Source organism: Cetorhinus maximus, chromosome 28, assembly GCF_964194155.1.
Source record: "Cetorhinus maximus chromosome 28, sCetMax3.hap1.1, whole genome shotgun sequence".
In the NCBI taxonomy this organism is placed as follows: Eukaryota; Metazoa; Chordata; class Chondrichthyes; order Lamniformes; family Cetorhinidae; genus Cetorhinus; species Cetorhinus maximus.
The window spans coordinates 18,972,078-18,994,578 of record NC_135906.1 but is presented as its reverse complement, the minus strand read 5'-3'; the positions used below and the strand labels follow the sequence as shown (position 1 = coordinate 18,994,578).

At 43.9% G+C, this 22,501-nt stretch overlaps 1 protein-coding gene across 1 annotated transcript in view; it reads right to left on the bottom strand.

Annotated features, from left to right (window-relative positions):
- Window positions 1–22,501, bottom strand: part of LOC144668888 (voltage-dependent P/Q-type calcium channel subunit alpha-1A-like) — a 741,147-nt gene that overhangs the window by 413,608 nt on the left and 305,038 nt on the right. The window lies entirely within an intron of this gene.

Genomic DNA, 22,501 nt, shown 5'->3' with positions numbered 1-22,501 from the left:
ATGCAAGTTTGTATGTTTATTCTGGATTTTCATTTTGAAATTATCTTTTCCTTTTTCAATTTCAGATATCAGTGCACCAAACTCAAAAGCTACTGCCTTGAATAATACAATTTAAAGCCATTCGCACCCTTAGAATTATTCAGAAATAGCTATGTTGCACATCACCACCAGCAGTGTAAAGTTGGAGATAAGCTGAATCTGGACCAAAGTTGAATGAAACTTCTCCAATGGGTTTCACACACTTTACTGATTTTAAGTCAGATCCAGATTGCAGGTTTAGGCTGCAACTATGCTAATAATTAGTGAGTAGTGAAACTGTTCTACACTAACATTTCAATTCTAGTCGAAATGCAGCTGTTCAGACTATTGTCCATCGAGTTAGAGAAGAATTGTCAGGTTTAGGTTCATAATGGGCTGGATCACTTATAGTACTGAGAGTTGTCTTCAAACATGCTGATTACTTGAAAGCCCTCCTCTCACACCGTCTGATTTGAAAATTATGGTGCACCCTCCTAAAATTTGTCTCATGCGTTCCTTTAGAGCTGCACCTTTAGAGAAAATAAAATCTGAAGAACAGTCTCTCAGCTCCACAGTGCCCTTTGCTGCACCTAATTAACTTACTCTGTCATGGCACTTTACTTATTCAAGCACCAGCCCAGATATGCTCACTCATATATAGTGAGAAAAAGTGTGGTGAGAAAAGGGGAATCACAGAGCCCCAGCGAGCATGATGATCTAGAAGCAAATCCCATCTTTCCCCATGGAGTACAGCAATGACATCCCTAGGCTGATAAGCCCAAATATCAAAATGTCAAGAGCCCAGCCTTTAGGAGATCCATAACTTAGAAGCATAGGTCTCATGTTGAAGCAGTAGAGACAATCTCCTCTCGTGTATTGTAGATAGTAGATAAGTTGAAAGACTGCACAAATCACCACTGCAAACCATGAAGCAAGTATAGCAGGGTTTGAAAAACATAATGGTGAGCATGGCAGTCCAAGAGATAACCACAGCAGGAAAGTGTCAAGAAACTGTTGGAATGGCAGCACTGACTGTTACATTCCAGAAAACCAGGTAATGAAAAATAGAAATGGAGGCAATCTTTACACACTTTGAGCATTTATTTACAGACATACATGCAACTCTTAAATCAACCACCACAGTTTCAGTCTTTTCCTATTCATAGGCACACAAGTGAATCCCCAGTTCACGCCCACCATCTGCATGCAATTAAACACAATTAATATAAAATTAACAATAACAGCTTCCAGAAAATGCCCAAAAAAGCACCCTAGAAAAGGCTTTTAGAACTTAAAGCCAGATTTCATGAATTAGTTCAATTGAGCCCGTGCAGAACACTATGGGGCTTCAATGAGTGGTTGCAAATGTCACGATTTCTGATCATGGTGATAGCTGCCTTCAATGGTTGTACAGGATGGAGCACCTGGCCTGGGCTTCCAGGTAGGCATTCAACATGCATGAAACATGACACTAAAAGTAGTTCATTAAAACAATACTGTCAAAAAAGACAGGTGTCAATCTACAAGAGCTTCATCACAGTCGCTGGGTCAAAATCCTGGAACTCCCTCCCTAACAGCACTGAGGGTGTACCTACACATCATGGACTGCAGTGGTTCAAGAAGGCAGCTCACCACTGCCTTCTCAAGGGCAATTAGGGATTGGAAATAAATGCTGGCATAGCCAGCGACACCCACATCCCATAAATGAATTTTAAAAAGTACACTTTCACTCACAACCTGCTTCCCGGCAGCGAGGTAGCACTGCTTAGAAGTGGAAAGTTAGATTCAAGCATAGCAAGACTAGCAGTTGTAGTCATGATAATGGCAGCAGTGGGGCATAGTGAAGGGACAACCTGGGAGTAAATATGTAAATATTTGGCAATTCAATGTATTTGGGGCATCATGTTAATAAAGGCCTCCTGTTATCTTTCTTACATGGTGATCCACATTTGCAAGTTTCCTCTTTCCAAGAGGACAGTAGTGGTATCAGAGAACTGGTGATGTCATCATCAGCTGAAAGAAAGGCAAGCAATAATTGGGGCGTTTTTGATTTCTGTAGATGGTGTGCATCCTTTTTAGTGGAAAAAGTTGCTGATGATGTCTCACCTGATGGCACATGCCATAGCAGCTTCTCTCTCCTAAGCATCCTCTTCTTGATAAAGCAATTGGTCTCCTGCACTTTCTTCCTCTTTACCTTCTGTGCTTGGAAGACTCAATCCCTTTGTAATTGCCAAATTAAGAAGAATGCAGCAAGTCATTATAATTCTTGAACCATTGCTGAGGGAACCCCAATTGATCCAGACAATGGAAAAGGCACTTGAGAATCCCAAATGTCTGCACAGCTATTATTCATGCAGCACTCAATAATTCATCATATAATTTTTGGCCTATGTCAAATGATAGAAAGAAGTTATCAACCAGGGCTTAAGTGAATATGCTCTCCTCCATCTGGTAACTCTAGCTAAACAACGCAGCAGCCTCCCATGCCTGAGAATAAGAGAATCATGATTGCTTCCATGGGTAGCATGCATTGACATGTAGAATGAGATAGCTTCCATCACTCTATCAGCACATTTAGTGAATGAAATTTTTTCCTGTATATGGAATTGTTAGTGCTTTCAGACAGGACTTTTATAGCCACATAGCTGATATCAATAATGCAGTACACTTGTGACAATTCAGCCACACAAAAGAAACTGCTTGTGTCATGAACTCTGAACCTTACAAGATGGTTATGTTTTAAAGTGTCAGCTTTAACTTAAGGTGAAATAGAGCGCACTGAAAAGGGAAATCGTGAAGTCATGATAAACATCCCAGTTCAGACATGCCTATGTGATCTGATTTCCATGGGCAGAGAAACTCAAACAAAAACCTATTGAAGTGTCAGATACCAGTTTTAACACCTTTTCACAGTATCTTACAGGAAAAGGACAAGTGCTGTTTAAGATGCAGAGGCAAAGAAAGTCCTGTTATGGGGAAGCCGGTGAACTGTTTTGTGTTAACAACCAAGCAGAATGTTTGTGAGAGTTCGGTTTCTGTTAAAAAGGTAGGGAAGAAAACAGACAGAACTTCTGAAGATTTGGGGAAAGAGGAGTTACTAAGGTGTGCCTTGCTGGTGATAATCGGATCCAGAAAACTTGAACAAGGAGTGGAAGGATTGTCAAATGACTCTGGGAGTTTTGACCTGACGTGGTGGGGAGAGGTGGTCCTGCTGGTGAGCTGGGAGTGACTGTGGGAACAGTTCCTATAATGCTGCATATCTGCCAGAAGTGCGGCACACATGGTGAAGAGGTCTCACAAGACATATTTCAGTTGCATTAGCTCCTGTGAAAGAACCTTTTATTTAGTTTGACGTATTAGTTGTCTATTGAGTCACATTTCATCTTTGTTGATTTTAATTTGTTACAGCAAAAGTCTTAAAATGTGAAATCTTGTCCTTTGGTTCTTTCCGTCAGTTGCTTGGAAATTCAAGCTATTTCAAGTTATCGGTCTCTATAGGGATCATAACACTTGCCACTGCTCTTGCTGCTTTGCTAGATCCATGGGGGAATTAATAAACTCTGATGTGTGCTTGAACATGGCATTCTTCTTTTGTGTAATGCATCAATACAATGGTTATTGATCTGAGGTGATTAATGTCACCAGAGGCTATATAGAAACATCTGATGTATAATAATTTAGTGTTATTTAGGTACTGACAAGCTTGTTACCATCCCAAGGTACTTCACAAGAGCATTATCAAACAAAATTTGACACAGAACCATATAACAATATATTAATACAGGTGAAGACAGAAGTAGAGATGCAGAAAGTTTTAAGGAAGGAGTTCCAGAACTTTGGGCCTAGGTAGCTGAGGGATGGCCACAAATGGTAGGCAAAGGAAATTGGAAATGCACAAGAAGTCAAGAATGGAGGAACACAGAGATCTTGAAGGATTGAAGGGCTGGGGAAGGTTACATTTACAGGGATGGGAAAGGCTATAGGGAGACTTAAAACGCAAGGATGAGAATTTTAAAATCAAAGTGTTATTGGACCTGGAGCCAATATAGATGAGTGAGCTAATGGTTAAGTGAGACTTAGCGTGAGTCAGGGTATGGACAGCAGCAGAGCCTGGGAGAGAAATCGTGAGCCCTGGTGTTTCTCCTGTTTCCGGGCCCCTTATTCCAACACCCACCCTGCTCCGCGCCCACCGCCACCCCACCCCCAATCATGAATTTTATTTTTGTCTTCCTTTCAAGATTCACTAATCAATTTTCTTTAAATTAAGCTCTTTGGGCTTTAAATGTTTGATTCCCCAGGGCCAGAAAGTAACTGAGTAAACTGACCAAGTGAGTGTGCTGTCTGGTGTGTTCAGACACAACATCACAATTACAGCATTGACTTCAACTTAAGATTTTTTATAATGATAACTTCCTTTTAATATTATTAAGACAATTATGTCCCATATGTAACTGATCAATTAATACTCAATAAGTAGGCATTGCATTTCCCCGTCAAGTCATCACTAATTTTGAAGAAAAAATAAGAGAGAAACCCTTAGGCTATGTACTATCTAAATCAAGCTTGTTCAACCTTTTCACATGGGGGGGGTACATTTCAATTTTTCTCACACTCAGTGGGGTGGTGGGGGGTGTGATGAGCAAATTTTGGAAAGATAAGGTTTGGTCCAACATTAAACATGAATTTTTTAAAAAGCTGATGTATGAAAAGAAACAACTTGCTGAGCAAAAAAAAAGTCACAACAATGAATTAATAATTTTTAAAAATGAGTAATAAATAAAGACAACCATTAGAGTGTGAAAGGGCGAGTGTGTGTGTGTCTAGTTCACTCCCAGCCTCGGTGCTCACTCATTCACCCTCACCCCCTGTGAGAAGACTGGGTGAGAGTGCCTGTTGGTGTGTGGGGGTGAGGGTAAATGAGAATCCTGAGACTGGGAATGAGCCAAACCCAAACTCCCCTCCCTCTCACACATACACAAACACACACCCCTCTCTCTCTCACACATGCAGGCAGCACACACTCACCACTCGCTCTCACCCGCCCTCGCTTTCATCCACCTTCGTTCTCACCCTCTCACCATCTTACCCACCCTCACTCTCAGCCTCTCATCCACCCTCTAACCCATGCTTGCCCTCTCACGCACCTTCACACTCGCCTTTACTCCCTCATCTGCCCTTGCTCTCTCACCCGCCGACTCACTCACTCACCCGCCGACTCACTCACTCACCCGCCGACTAACTTTTTTTTATTAATTCATGAGATGTGGACTTCGCTGGCTGGGCCAGCATTTATTGCCCATCCCTAGTTGCCCGTGAGAAGGTGGTGGTGAGCTGCCTTCTTGAACCGCTGCAGTCCATGTGGTGTGGGTATCCCCACAGTGCTGTTAGGAAGGGAGTTCCAGGATTTTGACCCAGCGACGGCGATATATTTCCAAGTCATGAAGGTGAGTGACTTGGACGGGAACTTCTTTGTGGTGGTGTTCCCATCCATCTGCTGCCCCTGTCCTTCTAGATGGCAGTGGTTGTGGGCTTGGAAGGTGCTGTCCAAGGAGCCTCGGTGAATTCCTGCAGTGCATCTTGTATATGGTACACACTGCTGCTACTGTGCGTCGGTAGTGGAGGGAGTGAATGTTTGTGGATGTGGTGCCGATCAAGCGGGCTGCTTTGTCCTGGACAGAGTCAAGCTTCTTGAGTGCTGTGGGAGCTGCACTCATCCAAGCAAGTGGGGAGTATTCCATCACACTCCTGACTTATGTCTTGTAGATGGTGGACAGGCTTTGGGGAGTCAGGAGGTGGGTTACTCGTTGCACCATTCTTCTGACCTGCCTCTTGTAGCCACTTGCTACTCCAATTCAGTTTCTGGTCAATGGTAACCCCAGGGTGTTGATAGTGGGGGATTCAGTGATGGTAATGCCATTGAACATCAAGGGGCGATGATTGGATTCTCTCTTGTTGGAGATGGTCATTGCCTGACACTTGTGTGGTGCAAATGTTACTTGCCACTTGTCAGCCTAAGCCTGCATATTGTCCAGGTCTTGCTCATTTGGACATGGACTGCTTCAGTATCTGAGGAGACACGAATGGTGCTGAACATTGTGCAATCATCAATGAACATCCCCACTTCTGACCTCATGATGGAAGGAAAGTCATTGATGAAGCAGCTGAAGGTGGTTGGGCCCAGGACACTACACTATGGAACTCCTGAAGTGATGTCTTGGAGCTCAGGTGACTGACCTCCAACAACCACAACCATCTTCCTTTGTGCTAGGTATGACTCCAACCAGAGGAGAGTTTTCCCCCTGATTCCCATTGACTCCAGTTTTGCCAGGGCTCTTTGATGCCACACTCGGTCAAATGCTGCCTTGATGTCAAGGGCAGTCATTCACACCTCACCTCGGGAGTTCAGCTCTTTTGTCTGTGTTTGAACCAAGGCTGAAATGAGGTCAAGAGAAGAGTGGCCCTGGTGGACCCCAAACTGGGCGTCAGTGAGCAGGTTATTGCTAAGCAAGTGCCACTTGATAGCACTGTTGATGACCCCCTTCCACGACTTAACTGATGATCGAGAGTAGACTGATGGGGCGGTAATTGGCCGGATTAGATTTGTCCTGCTGTTTGTATACAGGGCCTACCTGGGCAATTTTCCATATAGCCAGGTAGATGCCAGTGTTGTAGCTGTAGTTGAACATCTTGGCTAGGGGCGCAGCAAGTTCTGGAGCATAAGTCTTTAGTACTATTGCCGGAATATTGCCAGGGCCCATAGCCTTTACAGTATCCAGTGCCTTCAGCCATTTCTTGATATCATGTGGAGTGAATCAAATTGGCTGAAGACTGGCATCTGTGATGCTGGGGACCTCCAGAGGAGGCCGAGTTGGGTCATCTACTCGGCAATTCTGGCTGAAGATTGTAGCAAATGCTTCAGCCTTATCTTTGGCACTGATGTGCTAGGCTTCTCCATCATTGAGGATGGGGATATTTGTGGAGCCTCCTCCTCCAGTAAGTTGTTTAATTGTCCACCACCATTCACCACTGGATGTGGCAGGACTGCAGAGCTTAGATCTGATCTGTTGGTTGTGGGGTCGCTTGGCCCTGTCTATCACTTGCTGCTTATGCTGTTTGGCATGCAGGTAGTCCTGTGTTATAGCTTCACCAGATTGACACCTCAGTTTTAGGTATGCCTGGTGTTGCTCCAGCATGCCCTCCTGCACTCTTCATTGAACCAGGGTTGATCCCCTGGTTTGATGGTAATGGCAGTGGGGGATATGCCAGGCCATGAGGTTACAGATTGCATTCGACTACAATTCTGCTGCTGCTGATGACACACAGCGCCTCATGGATGCTCAGTCTTGAGTTGCTAGATCTGTTCAAAATCTATGCCATTTAGCACAGTGGTAGTGTCATGCAACACGATGAAGGGTATCGTCAATGTGAAGGCGGGACTTCGTCTTAACAATGGCTGTGCGGTGGTCACTCCTACTGATACTGTCATGTGGCAGGTAGGATGGTGAGGTGTTTTTCCCTCTTGTTGGTTCCCTCACCACCTGCCACAGACCCAGTCTAGCAGTAATGCCCTTTAGGACTCGGCCAGCAGTGGTGCTACCGAGCCACTCTTGGTGGTGAACATTGAAGTCCCACAGAGTACATTCTACGCCCTTGCCACCCTCAGTGCTTCCTCCAAGTGATGTTCAATATGGAGGGGTACTGATTCATCAGCTGAGGGAGGGCGGGACGTGGTAATCAGCAGGAGGTTTCCTTGCCCATGTTTGACCTGATGCCATGAGACTTCATGGGGTCCGGAGTTGATGTTGAGGAATCCCAGGGCAACTCCCTTCTGACTGTATACCACTGTGCCGCCACCTCGGTGGGATAGGACGTACCCAGGGATGATGGTGTCTGTAAGGTATGATTCCATGAGTATGACTATGTCAGACTGTGGGACAGCTCTCTGGCACTAGTCCCCAGATGTTAGTAAGGAGGACTTTGCAGGGTCGTGCCTAGGTCAATGTCGTGTGGTCCTTCCAGCTTCATTTATTTTTTGTGACTTTGTAGCGGTTTGTTACAAGTGGCATGCTAGGCCATTTCAAAGTGTGTGGCCCAGACCAGGGAAGGAGTCATGTGTAGGCCACACCAGGTAAGGATGATAGGTTTCCTTTCCTAAAGGGCATTAGTTACAACAACTGACAATGGTTTCACAATCATCATTAGACTTTTAATTCCAGATTTTTTTTTATTGAATTCAAATTCCACCATCTGCCATGGCGGGATTCAAACCCGGGTCCCCAGAGCTTTAACCTGGGTCTCTAGATCACTAGTCCAGCGACAATACCACTACGCCATCGCCTCCCCCCATAACTCATCCACTCTCTCACTCACCCATCCTCACACACACTCACTCACTAAATCGGCTGGTGGTGTGGGGGTAGTAGGTGCATTAGGTGGAGGAGTGGGGGCAAGAGCTGCATCGAGGCCTTAGGCCAAGCAGCGCCCGAACACAGGTGCCCAACAACAGGAGCGCCAAGAGCCGGGAGGGTCTCAGGGAGAGGGAGGAGAGATGCAGCCGGAGCTAAGGGAAAGGGGCTGGAGCAGGGAACAAGCAGCTGGAGCCAAGAGGGGTGTGGCTGGAGCTGGGTAAAGGAGACAGAGCTGGGCCAGAGCAACGGGAGGTGCAGGAAAGCATGATGTGCAGAGGACCTGCGTGCTCCAGAGCTTCTCTCTCTGTCTTCACAAACTCTCAGTTGCCAGTGTTTGCTGCCCCTTCAATCACAGTCTGTTTCTCTCCCATGTTTGTTGCTGATAGGCTCAATAGCTTATTGAGCTATCTTACCTGCACTTTCAACAATCCCTCCGGGAGCTACATGGAGGGGCTTGACAGGCCACGTTGCAGCCCGCGGGTTGGACAAGCCTGATCTAAGTCTATATCATGAACCATGGTGGAAAACACTTCAGGTACCATTATATCCTTATACTGCAAAAAAATATATAAAGGTTTTTCTTGATATAGCCCACAAAATATTACTCATCACTTTCAGTGTTCAGAACGTTTCTTGTGGCAACCTCTGATGTTCACCAATCAGCTTCCAATATTTAAAAAGAAAGTTTCTCAGTGATGTCATTAGTAACCAGTCACAACTTTGAATGCCTCAGGAGTTGGTATGTTCCTCCCTAGTCCCCTTCCCATCTATCCAAAGACAGGGAGATGTCAAATTTGGAAAACTTGAATGTATGAGCCAATGAGACTTTATTCAATGGCCCCAAAATTGTCCCATGGAATGACTAGTATACAGCAGGTTAATGCTAATTTTTTAATATAGAAACGGAGGATTTATCAGTTTCATATACATGGAAAATATTTGCTTGGTTCCGGGATCCAGGAGTTTTGTGCTTTGCACACCCCCCTCTCCCGAGCCCTGGGCAGCTAGGTCATGGATGAGCTCAAGTTTACAGAGGGTGGAGGATGGATAAGAGCAATATATAGATAAATCTCCTGCACGACAAAGTCATGCTTCCATGACTTTATAAGCAAGTGTTAAGGTGAGCATCAGGTGGTCAGATCAAGGTCATGGGAGGAAAATTGTGCCAGTTAGTTTAGGAACAAAGTTTCTGCAGAAAGCCAATTTGCTCGATTGCCTTTACATTGCCCAAAAACTGATGGTTTCACCCGTACTTGCAATGTTGAAATAGTCAGATCCACATATACACATTAGCAGTGCATTGGAGAAACAGGACAGATAAAACACAGGTCCATTTTGGCAGGTAAACGTGGCAACCATGCATCAGAACCCAAGCTATGGGGTGAATAAAAGTGAGGGGGGTGGGGGGTGGACCCTCGCCCAATTTTGGCACCCATCCACCCCCTGTATTATAGGAGCGAGCTCGGGGGTGGGTGGGAGGGTGGTGTGTGAGCACCCGCCCTTTTGTGTGACCCCTCCCCACGCCAGAAACACACCCACCAAGAGAACATAAAATCCAGCCCTAAATGTAAGCAATGACACAGGGCCTTGCTACTGTTGTCAATTTTGGAAACATGCCTTTTAATTTGTTTTCTTTCTTATCGGTTGGCATAAAATATACAAAAACTCATTTTAATTAATTATTCACAAACACCTGCTTATCTGAGTTTATTGTCATCATCTTGTGAGAGAAACCACCAACCAGCATCTTACAGTAGGTCATGGTTTCTGTCAGTAAGTGTTAAATGTTCTCCTTAAATTTTGTTTCATTTTACATCCCTATTGTTGCTTATGGGCTCTTGCTGTGTAGAAAATGGCTGCATGTTCACCTGTGTAACAATAGATCTGCTTCAAAGCATTTCACTGTATTTGAACAATGTTGAGACATTTTTGAGAGGAGGTACTGTCTTTTTATTTCAGATTAAAACCACAGTATTAATTGGTAGTATGAACTGGAGTGTTCAGTTTATGTAATGTTGTTTATTTGGAAACTGCACATATTAATAAAGGAGGTTATTTCCCTTGTGGCTGCTGGATTTACCACTGCAGAGTAGATTTTAGCAGATCAACAAATTGCCAAAATGGGTTTTTATTACTAGAAATTTCTCCCTTAACCCATGGAATAATTGTAATATCTGAGAATTATTTTTACCCTGCTTTGCACATTTCAAATCACTGCCCAAAACTCTCAGAACCAACATCAAGGAAATGTTAGTATTCAAAATTATGATAAAAAAGATAGGGAGGCAAATCCATTTAAAAATCAAGAACTGCATTTTAAAAACAAAATAGGCAAGACAGCCTACTAATAAGTGAGTGAGACTTGACAAGTTTGCGATCCAACCAGAGGCAACAAGCCTGAAATCTGGGCCTAAAATTCAGGCATAAAATATGTTTCTAAATCTAAAATATGCTAACACAAAATGACAATCTACATTTCCAGTTTAATTTTCTGGATTCTTGCTGACAATAGATCTTTGATTCAAACAAACTATCTAAGTTATTAACTAAATTCGAAAATTTGATCTTATTGGCAACTAAACCAACATTGTTGGCGTCACATATTAAGGCTAGTTATTTAATGCTCTTATCTAATAGTGCCCTAATTTATTTTAAATGGATATCAGAGCTCAATGAGGTTAAAACAGACGGAAACAGGATGATTAAATCCCTTCCATCAAAATAGGGGCTAGATTAAAGAAGGAATCTGCATACGAGATACAAGGCACAAGTGGCCTGCAACCAGGGAAGGAGGTAAGGGTAGTGCAGGTGCCATGTTTATAGACAGTGAGGTCTTACATGGGTTCTGCTGCAGAAAACTCAGATGAGTACATTGAAGGGGCTGCGTACAGAAGAACACTGAAATGTATGCAAAATGAAATGCTTGATGCAATGAAAGATCGCTGAAAGCCTGCATACTTTGTCAAAGAGAATGGAGGATTCCAGCACCAACTTGTCACAAGCTTTGTGCAAAACTTTGGGCCCATCCTTTCTAGCATGAATGTAATGGCCAACTCCATGCAGAGACTTGTGAATCCATCTATAATGCAGTGTTTGATGGTTGCTGCTGTAACCTCCGTTGCAGCTCAAGCAGCAGCCACCCAATGCCTGAGTGCTGCAGTGACAGTTCAGCTTGCTGCCGTGCAAGTTCAGATGTTAGCCATCCTGGCGATGATTAAACTGTTCAAAGGGACTTGATGGGTGTCACAGCAGCTCAGCAATCTGCCCTCCAAAAGGATTGCTGAACTGCAGTCCCAGTGGACTGGCCAAGGCTCCATGGACCACACACCTACTGTCCTCTATCAATAACACAACATTCATGCTCCTACCACTGCCACTCCACTAGTATCTTTGCTGTTATCTAACCCTGACCCTAGCCAGCCTAGACTGCCTCCACTCACGCCAAGATGGTGCAATAGGAAACCAGGTCTTCTTGGCCCAGAGCTGCTCATGGTTCTCCTTCAAGGACATCTGTATGCAACATAGAATCATGGAACCATAGAAAAGTTATGGCACAGAAAGAGGCCATCGTGCCTGCACTAGCCGAAAAATAAAAAATAAAATCTGGTTGCCCATTCTAATCCTACCTTCCAGCACCCGGTCCGTAACTTTGTAGGTTACAGCACTTCAGGTGCAGATCCAGGTACCTTTTAAATTAGTTGAGGGTTTCAGCCTCAACCACCAATTCAGGCAGTGAATTCCAGATGCCCACCACCCTCTGGGTGAAGAAGTTTTTCCTCATGTCCCCTCTAATCCTTTTACCAATCGCCTTAAATCTGTGCCCCCTGGTAATTGACCTCTCCACTTGGGGAAACAGGTCTTTCCTGTCTCCCCTATCGAGACCCCTCATAATCTTCTACACCTCAATTAGGTCAGCCTTCAGCCTCCTTTGTTCTAAGGAAAACAACCATAGCCTGTTCAATCTCTCCTCATAGCTGCAATTTTCAAGCCCTGGCAACATTCTTGCAAACCTCCTCTGTACTCTCTCCAGAGCAATTATGTCCTTCCTGTAATGTGGCGATCAGAACTGTACACAAAACTCCAGCTGTGGCCTAACCAGCGTTTTATACAGTTCCAGCATTGATTTGCTGCTTTGGTATTCAATACCTCATCCAATAAAGGAAAGCTTTCCACATGCTTTCTTTACCACCTTATTCACCTGTCCTAACACTTTTTCTTTTGCATGATTTTATGTATAAGTTTATTGAGGTATGTTTATTTTGTGGTGGTTTTTATTTTTGCATTGCTACCAAGAGGACACTTAAAGGTCAGCGTCAGAGGGTAAGTATGTTGAGAATTTTGGTGAAAGGTTATCAACCTGAAGCATTAATTCTGGAATCCTTTTGAGTAAATTTATAGGGCAGAGTGATTTGCAGTACCTGCAAAGTGATAGGCATGCAGTCAGTGACATTCTGTGATATGAAAAGTTGGGCCAGAACTTTCCAGCAGCCGCGCGGCAGGGTCGGCAAGCCATTAAAATCTCCATTCACGTCAGCAGAACCGGATGATCCCGCTGTGGTGAGGGGCTGGAAAATTCCAGTGAAGATGGGTGCTTGTGCTACCTGCTTGTCTTCAGCAAAAGACAATGAAAACAGCTCTCATTGAAGACAGAGACTAAATACCGCCCTTGGTCAACTGGAAATGGCAAATTGTGAGATGTTACAACTATCTCCAACTCCAGCCTAGAAAGAGCCAGGCACATAAAAGTCTACTGTCACAGTCATCTTCACAGCCATTGACAAAGTGATCCTTGCCTTGTTCTGAGGTTGCAGTTGTGCTGGTCCTGATGGAAGAATTTGGTGAGGGTGTCCTTAGTGATGTACAGATGTCTCACAGATCATTCTTTGCTGAGATTCAGGTGGGAAAAAGCACCAAACACTTGCAGAATTGTAGAAACAGCCACTAATCTGTAAACAGTTGATGATCCCTTTAAATTGTGTGGGTGAGGGGAGGAGGGAGTGTTGGTGTCCTTCTAGCAAATGAACACATGTTTAGCTGTGGCAGATTAAGTAGAGGATATCAGCCGAAGCATTAAGCTTCAAAATGGCAATGCCAGCGTCAAAACAACATCGCATGCTGATTGAAGTCTTGATTTGTCTGTTTTGCATACTTCTGGCATACAAACACCTTCATTTACAGCATCTAGTGTGATTCACTCTAAACACGTACATGCTGTGGACAACCTTTTGGAGCCCTAGGGGCTCTCATAGTACCAAAAAACAGGACTTAATATGCCCAATTTCTCACCCTTAGAATTTAGGTCCACAAAATTGTAAGATATGGAATTTTATTGAAACCAGCAGAGCAATATTTAAGGTAGGTATTACCACAGTACATCATCATCTGTTGCCTCAGAAACAAATCACTACGGGTACAGAGCACGTTATTTCATGGGCTGCCTCCACTTCTTTTGCAACATTTTTTTTTATTAATTCAGGAGATGTGGGCTTCGCTGGCTGGGCCAGCATTCATTGCCCATCCCTAGATGCCCTTGAGGTGCTGGTGGTGAGCTGCCTTCTTGAACCGCTGCAGTCCGTGTAGTGTAGGTCTATCCCCAGTTGCTGTTAGGGAGGGAGTTCCAGGATTTTGAGTCAGCGACAGTGAAGGAATGGCGATACATTTCCAAGTCAGGATGGTGAGTGACTTGGAGGGGAACTTCCAGGTGGTGGTGTTCCCATCTATCTGCTGCCCTTGTCCTTCTAGCTGGTAGTGGCCATTGGTTTGGAAGGTGCTGCCTAAGGAGCCTGGGTGAATTCTTGCAGTCCATCTTGTAGATGGTACACACTGCTGCTGCTATGCATCGGTGGTGGAGGGAGTGAATGTTGGTAGATGTGGTACCAATCAAGCGGACTGCTTTGTCCTGGACGGTGTCAAGCTCCTTGAGTGTAGTGGGAGCTGCACTCATTCAATCAGGCAAGTGAGTATAATGGCTTTTTTCCCCAATTTTGCCACGACTCTGACAGAATGAATTGCCATCAAGGAGCTTTGTCTGCACTGTGCTGAGCCAGCATGAGACAGTTCAACTGATATAGAAAGACACCCAGCATTTTCAGAGCCAGAAGGGATCCCACATGATTCGCCAAGTTCTCCCATGCCCCGCCACCAGCATTACCTTGCTGAGCTTTTTACAAATAGTCTCATTAAACAGGCACATTTAGCTCTAACAAATCAATGATGGTTGAGTGCGGACCTTTTTTTGGCTCTGATAATTTCATAAAGCATTTTCACAAACTGAGGTTTTTAAAAAAATTATCCTACGGGCCAGCCTATTCAAAGTTCGGCTCCAATGGAATTTTTTTATAGCTTTTAATAGCTACTCCTACAAAATGCTATGGGCTAAACTGAAAACCCACAGCAATTTGCTTTTTCTACTCATTTTACAGATCCTGTTTTAAGTGTATTGGACTGAACAACCTTCTAGTCTTACATATTAAAGCGAAAGAAAAAAGCTATCAAATTAAAAATCTAGCATCTAAATTACATCTCAAAAAGCATTCCCAAACACTTCAAAAATCTCAATTTATACTGAAGTACTGAGTAGAAAAAAATGTCACCCGCTCTGGACACTGCAAGGTCTGAAAAACAGCAAATGCGATGAATGACCATTACATCTGTTTTTGATGTTGGTTGCGAGAATCTTGAACACCAGAAGATCTCCTTCAATTCATTCTGCAGAATCTTTAACATCTACCTGAATCATCAGTAGCCAGAGGCTTCCATTTAATACATCATTCAACGAATAGTACATCCAACAATGATGTGTGAATTGAAATTGCATACTCATGATCTACTGATTTATGACCTGCTCTTCATCAGAAAAACCTCAATTCTTTCAAACAGGATTATCCATGTGATACAAAACAGGTTAGTTCAATAGAAAATATTTTTCCTTTATTAATCTCTAATTTTACTGACCCTGAAACCACTGATTCCTTCATACCAAGAGTATGCATTCTAAGGTACAAATCACCCCCCCTAACAAAAATATAGAAAAATACAAAAATTCAGGAAAAGATTCACTGCTTCATCGATCTTATCTTTTAGAGTTGTGAGGTTCTATGTATCATGATACAGACACTCTTCACCCTCCTGGAGACATGCAATCGTCTGAGTGAGAGACAGACAGAGACAGAGAGAGAGAGAAATGAAAACCCAGGCCACCTCAGGAAAAACAAATCTGGAAAATTCCTCTCCAACCACTTTAGGAGATCTGCCACTGCTGGTAGTAGCTACTCCTACCAGGAGATCTGCAGTCTTGGTATGTCACATTCGTCTTTGTTGCTCCACCCTCACACATCCACTGTTGCTCACTTGCAACCATCATCATCCAACTACACCTAAGTTGACCTCGCTTTGCCCTCTAGAGGAGATCACGTAGAACTTAATTTATATTTCAGGATCTCTGTAGAGGGTAATCTATGCTCCAGCAAGAAACAGATCCTGTCCAATCTTATCAAACACAAAGAATCAGTGTTCACAGCACAATCGGGAAACCTGTTTCACAGGTCCACTATTTTCTAGAAAAAAGAACCATCATCTAATAATCAACTGGTTCTGCCCTTACAAAATTTGTAAGCCTGAATCTTGGTCCTTCCTATCCAATTCAGTTTCAATAATTGCTCCACCTAAATGTAATCTAATCCCTTCATTAAAAATCTCATTCAAATCACTTCCTTATTCTAAGCTTCTCTAAAGTATTGTGCTGTTTAGGCCTATCTGGGTAACTAATATGATCTAAGCTAGGTACTAATCTTAAAAGCAAAAAACTGCGGATGCTGGAAATCCAAAACAAAAACAAAAATACCTGGAAAAACTCAGCAGGTCTGACAGCATCTGCGGAGAGGAACAGTTAACCTTTCGAGTCCGTATGACTCTTCAACAGAACTTGCTTCGGTGCTGCTTCATGCTCTCGTCTGGACCTGGAAAAAATTATTAATTTTGCTTCCAATTTCCACCCCTCCATCATTTTCACATGGTCCATCTCTGACACTTCCCTTCCCTTCCTTGACCTTTTTGTCTCAATTTCTGGTGATAGACTGTCCACCAATTTTCATTACAAGCCTACCGACTCCCACAGCTACCTCGACTACAGCTCCTCACACCCCGCTTCCTGTAAGGACTCCATCCCATTCTCTCAGTTCCTTCACCTCCGTCGCATCTGTTCTGATGATGCCACTTTCAAAAACAGTTCCTCTGCCATGTCTTCCTTCACCGAGGTTTTCCACCCACGGTGGTTGACAGGGCCCTCAACCGTGTCTGGCCCATCTCCCGTGCATCCGCCCTCACACCTTCCTCTCCCTCCCAGAACCACGATAGGGTCGCCCTTGTCCTCACTTATCACCCCACCAGCCTCCGCATTCAAAGGATCATCCTCCGCCATTTCCGCCAACTCCAGCATGATGCCACCACCAAACACATCTTCCCTTCACCCTCCATGGCGGCATTCCGCAGGGATCGTTCCCTCCGGGACACCCTGGTCCACTCCTCCATCACCCGCTACACCTCAAACCCTCCCACGGCACCTTCCCATGCAACCGCAGAAGGTGCAACACCTGCCCCTTTACTTCCCCTCTCCTCACCGTCCAAGGGCCCAAACACTCCTTTCAAGTGAAGCAGCATTTCACTTGCACTTCCCTCAATTTAGTCTATTGCATTTGCTGCTCCCAATGCGGTTTCCTCTACATCAGAGAGACCAAACGCAGACTGGGTGACCGCTTTGCGGAACATCTTCGGTCTGTCCGCAAGCATGACACAGACCTCCCTTTCAACACTCCACCCTGCTCTCATGCCCACATGTCCATCCTTGGCCTGCTACATTGTTCCAGTGAAGCTCAACGCAAACTGGAGGAACAGCACCTTATCTTCCGACTAAGCACTTTACAGCCTTCAGGATTGAATATTGAGTACAACAATTTTAGATCATGAACTCTCTCCTCCATCCCCACCCCCTTTCCAATCCCTTTTTCCAATAATTTATATATATTTTTCTTTTCCCACCTATTTCCATTATTTTTAAATGTATTTCCATCATTTTTTTATCTCTACCTTTTAGCCTAATTCGATCCCTTCCCCCCACCCCACCCCCACTAGGGCTATCTTTACCTTGCTCGTCCTGCTTTCTACCCTTAATGTCACCTATTAGCACATTCCTTAGATAATATCACCACCTTCAACCCCTTTTTGTCCTTTTGTCTATGACATCCTCTGCATCCTTGCCAATTAATCCTTAATATCTCCCACCGTGTGAGGAGTTCAAATGTCATTCTTTATACAATGGCCTAAATACTGGGTGTAATACAATAATGGACACTTGGGGGGGAATATCACCAAATTCAATCCTGTCTTCAACCAAATATTTCCCTCCTCACCCAATATCCAAGTATTCATCAGCAGGAGCTACTGGATGATGATCAAGGCTGATTATAATTTTTCTTGCCCAGCTCAGGACACCAAAACCAATCACCCTGACTGAGATCAGCTAACTCAGCACAACTCAGGAGGGAAACTTGATATGTGCAACTCAGTACTCAATATCAGGCTAGGCATTCCTTATTTAAAAATCATGCAAAATCCTTTCATGGATCAGTTTACATTTTTTTAATTACATTCACTGCTTGGACTGTTCAGGTCTAGCCTTCAAGGTGAGATCACAAATCACAGATGAGATCACAACAGCTCATAGCTGTGCAAGAAAGTCTACAATTGGCCTTATTGACTGACAAAAGAAACACAGTGGCGGTGTTGTAGTGGGAGAACTGGGGGGTGATAAGTGAAGAAAAATGTTAAAATATATAAATTCACACATTCAAAGTAAATTGAGGGGTTCAAACTCTACAAGGAATTATTAGAACAAGAATATACCTGGGAGGAGGGTATATGTGCACAGTACACCAAGCTATGTTCATGATTCCTCATGCTGCTGGTGCATAGGAAGGCCTCTTTGAAGGAGGAGGAAAATCAGGAGGCCTTGGCCTATTCGTGTCCAGTTATAAGTGGAACAAAAAGGACACAGGGCTGTGGACCTGGAGTAGTGTTTCATATCAGCTTTATTTTTGTTCATGGGATGTGGGCAGCATTTATTGCCCATCCCTAATTGCCATTGAGAAGGTGGTGGTGAACTGCCTTCTTGAACGGCTGCAGTCCAAGCAGTACAGGTAAACCCATAGTGCTGTTAGGGAGGGAGTTTCTGGATTTTGACCCAGCAACAGTGAAGTAACGGCGATATATTTCTAAGTCAGGATGGCGAGTGGCTTGGAGGGGAATTTGTAGGTGGTGGTGTTTCCAAGTGCCTGCTGCCTTTCTCCTTCTAGGTGGTAGTGATTGTGGATTTAGAAGGTGCTGGCCAAGCAGGCTTGGTGAGTTCCTGCAGTGCATCTTGTAGATGGCACACACTTCTGTCACTGTGCGTCGGTGGTAGAGGGAGTGAATGTTTGTGCGTATGGTACCAATCAAGTGGGCTGCTTTGTCCTGGATGGTGTCAAGCTTCTTGAGTGTTGTTGGAGCTGCACTCATCCAGGCAAGTGGAGAGTATTCCATCACACTCCTGACTTGGCCTTGCAGATGGTGGACACTTTGGGGAGTCAGGAAGTGAGTTATTTGCCGCAGGATTCCATAATAAACTGAGTGCCACAGGAGGGCAGGAGCAAGAAATGCAAAGGATGAAAAAAGGAGGAAAAAGAGAAATACATTTCGTCCAGAAGAAGCATTCTTCAAGATTCCAAATGCAAATCCAGTACACAAACAGTTACAGCTTGAAGAAACAACTTGTATTTTCAAGCACGCACAATCTGTGGTGTAATATGCCAGAAATTCACCCTTAGTCAGTAAACAAGAAAGCCATGTTCTACCTCAATACAAGTGACAGCAAAATATCAGCAGCTCCTGAGCAACTATGTGGAGAATCATCTGAGCACCAGCATTTTCTGCTATTAAATTCTTAATGCTGAATTATTAAATAAAGAATTTCTCAAACTTAGAGCAATACTCGGAATTTTTCATTGGTTTGAAGAGAACGAAAATGGGACCAACCTCCCAAGTTCCACTCCCACACACATACACATGATCTTGACATAGTGGCATTCTTTTTAAAAAAGGAATCACAGCAGTGCCAAAGAGCAGTTTTTTTTAGTGTATCTTCACACATATCTTTCCCTTTGAGCAATGGTGGGGAAATGGTGGAAGGGTTCCCGGGCTGATTATCAGCCTGTTGAACCGCATCACAAATAATCCTTCCATGACCAACAAGTCCTGGCGGGGACTCAAACCCAGAGCTTCTAACCCCAGGCACTACCATTGCACCCCAAGACCCCTTCCAAAGACCAGTGTGAACTCAGATCTCCTATTGAGTCTTGGCTGTACTGTTTTTTGTTAATTCCAAATGTGTCCTCTCCCTTCTAATCAAGAAAGATAATCAGAGGAAGCCTAACCTTAGCTTATTCCCATTACCTTCTGCAGGAAATGGTTTGAAAAGATAGTACTCACTCACAGATTTAACAATAAAACCCAAGCCTTTGCACATCTCCAACCTATGAAAACTCCGTCCAGATTCAAATCCAAACATATTGTCATATCCATTGTTTTAATGAACAATGTCTGGTTCATTAGAATAGGAGTTGGCAATCTTAAAAACAAGAGGAACAATTATTTTAAATTTAGTCAAAAAGCTATATTTTTAAAAGCTGCAAACCTGTTACTCAAATGCCGATAGTAATGAAAAGACAGAGACACATGATTATCTGAACAGAAAGTATGTGCAGGGCTACGAAGAAAAGGCAGGGGAGTACCACTAGGTGAATTGTTCCTCCAAGGAGCCAGCACAGACACGACAAGCCAAATGGCCTTCTTTAGTGCGATAACCATTCTGTGATTGATGCCTGCTCGTTTTCCTCTTTTAACCTGTATCCTGTTTGTTTCCATCTTTTGCTTTTTTAAATTAGAAAAACATTTAGATGCGAGATAATTGTTTTCTAAAAAAATTGAAAAGGAGGAGAAATGAGTTTGATTGAACAAGATCAGAAGCCCTGCATTAGAACATTAATTGAATTTTATACGATCTGACCGATCGGAAATTCTGTATTTTCACCTATCCAACCTTGTATTGTATCTACCTGCACTTTCCTGATGCTCGATGTTCAAAATTAAATTATTAGAAAAAAATTATTATTACAAAAACATTATTACCAAAGGACCGATGAAAGATCAGGAACACTGGGTGGAATTTTATGGTTCCTACCGCCAGCAGATCTTCCGCCAAAGTCAATGGAGTTTTGAATAGCTCATCACATTTTCCAGCCCTGTCCCCACCATGAGGGAGCCGTAAAATTCTGCCCATTAACTCTTTCTCTCTTCACAGCTGCTGCCAGACCTGCTGATTATTTCCAATATTTTCTGTTTTTACTTTGAATATTTCCTCTATGCCCAGAGTAATCCAAATGAAGTCAAAGGGGGGAGGCTGACAGAAATTGTGGAACTTCAAAAAAATTGTGTTTAGGGTTCAGCAAGTTTATACACCAAGTAATGAAGACATGCAGATCAGAAAGTCTTAGATTCAATTCTTGCTTGGCAAAGACTGCTGTGGTGTCAATAATGGTGCTTCAGCTGAGGTACAGTGCTGGCAGCGTAGTGGTTTTATTACTGGACTAGTAATCCAATGAACAAGAATTCAAATCATACCTTAACAGTTCAATCATTTCAATTCAGTTTTTTAAAAATCTTGAAAAATAAAGTTGCCATCAATAAAAGTGGCAGTAAAACTGTTGGATTGTCATCAAAACCTAACTGGTTCACTAATGGCATTTAAGAAAAAAAACTGCCATCCTTACTTAGTCTGTGTGAATACGGGGCTCCAGTCCCACACCAAAGTGGATGAGCTTTAACTGCCCTCTGAACTGGCTGAGCAAGCCTCACAGTTCCATAAAACTGCTACACAAGGCGGCCTACCACCACCTTCTCAGAGCAACTAAACATGGGCAATAAATGACCATGGCAGTGATATCCATAAAACAAGAATGAAATGTTTTAAAAATGCAGGTTTCCTTAAGCATTAAATATGTGTATACACACACGTCATTCCAATTTTTGAATGCTTTACCCATGCCCCAAACACACTTTGAAACAATGTAATAATGGAAACAAAGGGCGGAGTCATCCCAGGTTTGCACTAAGTGCAGTAGCGGGTAGGAAAAAGAACATTTTACCCACCAGCCGCAATGGCAGCTTTTCACGTATCGTCCCAAACCCACCTCATTAATCATGCATTCCCAGGAAACATGCTGTTTCGCTGATGGGCGGCCTCCAATTTGCCCGTCATGATGCTACCTTGCCACTTCCTCAAGCCAGGCACCATGTTTATAGTGCAGCCGCGCACACACTTCTCAGTGCTTCCAGCCCAGGACTGCTGCACAGAAGACATGCCCCCGAAAATCAAACAGACTGAATCCCGCCCCCCCCCCCCCGATTCAGTGATGCATCCCTTGAACATCTTTGGACGCCGTGGAGGCCCGTCGTGATGTTCTCTGCCCCTACTCTGGGCAAAGGCCAGCAAGCAAGGTGACAAATCCAACACTGGAGGAGGTGGTCAGTGCCAATGCCCTGCAAAAGAGGACAACCATCCAGTGCCAAAAGAGGATGGATGCTCTCATCCATTCCGCCAGGGTAAGTCACTCTTCTCACCACTATCAACTCACACACTCACAAACCCATCACACACCACAGGGATCTCACTGCTCAATGGACAAGACCACTAACTCTAACACAGACCCTCCCATCTCCATCAGACTCATATCCTCTCAAGCTTGCGCCCTCAACCCATCTATGGCTCTGCTCACTACACAAACATTCCATGCAGTGCCATCTGTCCTGCTCACACACTCTCCAACTGGGGCAGGATTTTCTGTTCGGCATGTGGGCACATGCCTGACATGCCCAAGTGTGAAACACTGCACAATGACATCGGGCAAGCGTCCTGACATCATCACGCACACGCGCGATATTTCGGTTGCGGGCACATGAGTGTCGGCAGCATGCCCACCAACAAT